The 5,000-nt window shown below is 35.3% G+C and overlaps 1 long non-coding RNA gene across 1 annotated transcript in view; it reads left to right on the forward strand.

Moving 5' to 3' along the window:
- Window positions 1-806: 806 nt before the first annotated feature.
- Window positions 807-5,000, forward strand: part of LOC128248102 (uncharacterized) — a 43,161-nt gene continuing 38,967 nt past the window's right edge. Inside the window, exon 1 of the long non-coding RNA XR_008264368.2 lies at window positions 807-1,202. This is a non-coding gene — a long non-coding RNA (uncharacterized LOC128248102). The remainder of the gene's footprint in view (window positions 1,203-5,000) is intronic.

Genomic DNA, 5,000 nt, shown 5'->3' on the forward strand with positions numbered 1-5,000 from the left:
TGAAGCGCATGAGCAATGAATTTCATACCATGCCACCGCACGTCTTCCCCTAATGCATTTGTATCGATTAAATGGCTTACATGGAAACAATGGAGGCGCAGCTTAAATTAGAAACATTGTGGAAGGCCATACGTACTCTAGTATGATTCTGCTCATTCACACATAACCTATACGAACCTGGAGCGGATGGCCAAATATGTTCCCCATCTTGCTACCATTAACTTTGCCGTCCAAAATCTTCTAATTTTAGCCACCAGGACTACTCAGTGTAGGGTATCGGTGAGAGCGAAACCATTAAGCATGCCTACAATGCTAAGGAGTTATTGATGTCTGCTATGATTAAAAATTATGCGCAAATAGAAACAAGATAAACTAACTGACTCTTTCAGAAGCCATATTAAGCAGTAATTATATCTGATGATGATGATTTCATTAAATGACGGTCTGGTATGTACTTTAGGCAAGTAACTGATTTTGTTAAAACTTACAGAAGAGTTTTAAGTAAGGCCACACCGGAAATGCTCCAGTTACTTAACAGTGATCAAACCTTTGACAGGAAGTAGTCTAGTAAGTTTTATAATAAAACATGATATCGATTCATTTATGCTTTTCATGCCAAATCGATATAAATGCTATTATAAAAGTTACAGCATCACCATCAACCAGCGTAGATAATCACCTTCACAACATAATCGTAATTATAGTGGTGATCTTCACTTCACTTCCAATTCATATCACGATCATCATTGTCATGTCATCATCGTCAGAATCTTCACCTAGATCATCATCGTCATTGTTCTCGTTGTCGATCTCATTAACATTAAGAAGTTTATAGTAACTACAGCATTATATACTCAGCCAGTAGAAACTACGCAAGCCACATTGTAACTATGCCTGTATACACGTATAGCCATGTATATACATACAGGCATATCTTTCTTTTTACCTACATAACATAGAAAGACATATATATATATGATAACGCTTGATGTATTATGCAAATATGTAAACAAGGCGTGGCATTTTAAGGTGTCTTTTAGAGTATATAATAAAAAATAGATTCATTTAGCAATTTTTGTTGTCAACAGCGTCTGTCCAGTGGATGATGTAGAAGAAAATATGAACAAAACAGAAATGGACGTACGGACTAACAGTAACCAAATAGAAGACGATACAAATATTCATGTTCTTAGAACTAAACGGTATGTTTCAGTAATTTTATTGACCTTTGGATCTATCAGGAATTTTACAGTTTTTGAATTATTTTTCATGAAACGGATGCGTATCTTCATTGTTTGGCTCTTCTAGATTTCAATGCTATTTCGATATATTTACAACAATTATATGGCCGTCAACTATTTTGCAATGCTTAGATAGCTCATACAGGTGATTAAAACTGTGAAATATATGAGTCCCTCAATTCTTCCGTATGTATATATTATTCCTGGATAGCTGTTATCATATCTCTTGAACCCCCTTTTTCTTGTTGAAAGTTTTCCTCCCTTGTCCAGACCTTAATCATTTCAACGTTTTAAGTCTCACCTTGTACTGCTCTTTCTTCATGCATGTGTTTCTGTTAGGTATACAATGCTGGTAGGGCTTTTCTAAAAAATGAAACGTATAATTTGAGTGATGTACAATTCATTTATTCATTCCTACCAGGTGTGTTTTTAATAATGACTTCTATCCTTATTTAATAATGAATATTCCATCGACTCGACCTCGGTCACATTTGCAACAGAATTCAACAAAGCAGTCATTGCAATAAACTCGTTCTTTCTGCTAACACAGTTTCTCTCCGTCTAATAATAATACTTGGTAAAACTGATCCCAAAGATAATACAGCGACCTGGCGGAATCGCGTGCGCGCCGGACAAAATGCTTATCGTTCTTTCGTCCGTCTTTACGTTCTGAGTACAAATTCCGCTGAGGACAAATTCTCCTTCTGCATAAATAGTATTTTAAAACGCATTACAATATATTCTTTTACTCTGTTAATTGATTCACTTATTTGACTGCGTCCATGTGGAGCACCGCCTTTAATCGAGCAAATCGACCCCAGAACGTATTCTTTGTAATTTTAGTACCTATTCTCTCATTTTCTTTTGCCGAACCGCTATGTTACAGGGACGTAAACACACCTAGATCGGTTGTCAAGCGATGATTGCGGAGAAACACAGACACAGAAATACATACTGATGATGCGGTACATGCCGATCAATCCATACCGGCCCATATATGAACACAAAAACAGGGAAAATATTCACCAATGTGAACATGAACTGCAAAAGTAGAAATCTAATCTACTGCATCAAATGCCCTAATTGTGAAGAACTGTACGTTGGCCAGACAGGTAATGCACTATCGGAACGCTCACGGGTGCATCGACAACAGATTAAAAACCCAGAAGTCCGCCAAATACCACTGAGTAACCATCTGGCAACATGTGGTCATCAAACTTTTATTATATTTCCATTCCATAAACTTTACAAGCGAAATGAAATTGAGAGAAAATGCAAAGAAAAGGACTTTATTAAGAAATTCAAACCCACTCTTGACAAACAATGATTAAATTTATCTTTCTTGGGGTTTAAAAATCTTATCCCCATAACTAAAACACAAAAAATCTCTCAAATGTCATCATTTCTAAAAATAGATTTGGCATCATTTCTAAGAATAGCCAAACACCCACTGGGGTTTAAAAATCTTATCCCTACAACCAAAACACAAAACAATTTCTCAAATGTCATCATTTCTAAAAATAAATTTGGCATCATTTCTAAGAACAGTCAAACACCTACTGGGGTTTAAAAATCTTATCCCTACAACCCAAACACAAAACAATTTCTCAAATGTCATCATTTCTAAAAATAAATTTGGCATCAATTCTAAAAATAGCCAAACACATACTGCTGCTGTCCAAAGGATTTGGTATAAAAGACAGAAAACCAGCCAATCTATTACAGTCTGTTAAAGTCTGTCCTACCGGCCATGATGAAATACCACAAGGTATAGAAAATACGTATTCGCCTTTATATATTTAATCCTTTATATTGAACACTCAATATTTCATCTATTCAATAAGACATATTCCATATATTCAATAAGACATTCAATACTTTATTTCATTGTACCATCCATTTTTATTTTATGTTATATACTGTATATTATATTATATATTGTATATTCCATATTCTATATCCCACATAGGTTTTGCAGGAATATAAATAAAACATAAAAAACAGACAGTGTTGGAACTCTTTTAAACAAAATAATATATCCCTCTATACACAATCATACAAAACCCCTTTTTTTTGTATTTATTTTTACTCGCATATATATATATACATATACACGCACGACCGGCTTCTTTCAGCTTCTGTCTAACAATTCCACTCAGAAGGCTTTGATCGGCCCTTGGTTGTAGTGCAAGGTGTTGCCCAAGGTGCCATGCAGTGAGACGGAATCCGGAACGATGTGGTTGGGAAGCAAGTTTCTTACCACACAGCAATTTTTACGATTGTTTCCAATTAGTCACCCGGATGCAATATACCTAAACAGCGTTAGACCCCATCAATATACTACAGCCAATTACGTTGGCTTTTGTCAGGGTCACTGTCTGATTGAAGTTTCATAGCACGTTGTTGTTCTGCCCGTTTAAACAAAGAGATCAGAGAAAGTGATATTCAGGCCATTGTGAAATTCAAGAAAATTTTTATCTATAAAATTAAGTTTTAGAAATCATATATTAGCAAATGAAAAATATGCAGAATCTGGTTCGAATTGGCTAATATTGGTTTACCAGCCTTCCTACTTTCAATTAGGTGATACTATTTCAGACCGAATCACTTGACAGGCATACACATCGACGAATATTTAGATACTTTACGTGAAAGAATAATATTATTCCATTCTGGTGTTTACATATATATATATATATATATATATAATTTCTACATATACACTACTTATGGTAAGATGTTTATGTATTCGTGCGATATCTAATTCCATCCCTTTGTTCTTTTTCATTTTTTCACCCTCGGTCTCTTCCCCTGTCTTTCTATCTCTTTCTCTATCTCTTTCTCTCTCTCTCTCACTCTCACTCTCTCTCTCTCTCTCTCTCTCTCTCTCTCTCTGCGTGTGTATATATATATATATATATATATATATATATATATATATCTTTCTCTCTCTCTCTCTCTCTCTCTCCCTCTCTCTCTCTCCCTCTCTCTCTCTCTTGCTCTGTTTCTCCTTCCGTTTCATGCCGTCTGCTTATGCAAGCGGTGGCAATTTCTCCAGTCCCCACTTGAAATTGTTTCCTTTCAACTTGTTGCCCTTCTGTTTCCACTCATTTAGGATTTCTTCCTTAGCGTTACTAATACTTTCGTCTTCGTCTAGCCCTAAAGTTATATTCTCTTTGTTTAGTTATTTCGTGTTTGCCACTTATCTATCCACTAAGTGTCTCGTTCGGATATACAGTTATTCAATTTTGTATGTCCACTTCTGTATTGTTTGCTTATACATTTATTGCTTATCCGTTCTCGTTCTGTTAGGTTTTGGCCCTATTTTCTCGGCAGCCTTTTTTCTGGTCACCACCAGAAGGGATTCAAATCATCGTTAAGACGTGAAATTGCATGCCACCCTCTGGCTGATAACTGGTAAGGAGATGGGGGCCTGCTGGGTATCTACTATAGTTTTTCTAAGTCAGCATTGAGTGTCACCATTCCGTTTGTTTTGTGCACTTACTATACATACATTTATTAACTTATATATATATATATATATATATATATATATATATATATATATATATATATATATATATATGTGTGTGTGTGTGTGTGTGTGTGTGTGTGTGTGTGTGTGTGTGTGTGTGTGTGTGTGTGTGTGTGTGTGTGTGTATATGTATAAGTCTATTTTTTCGATCTACAAACCTGCTATTCTTTATCAGGCACCACGAATTCATAACTCTTTATTACTTACTGCACTCTTTATTTATC

The sequence above is a fragment of the Octopus bimaculoides genome, chromosome 6 (assembly GCF_046866305.1).
Source record: "Octopus bimaculoides isolate indiv1 chromosome 6, ASM4686630v1, whole genome shotgun sequence".
Taxonomy (NCBI): Eukaryota; Metazoa; Mollusca; class Cephalopoda; order Octopoda; family Octopodidae; genus Octopus; species Octopus bimaculoides.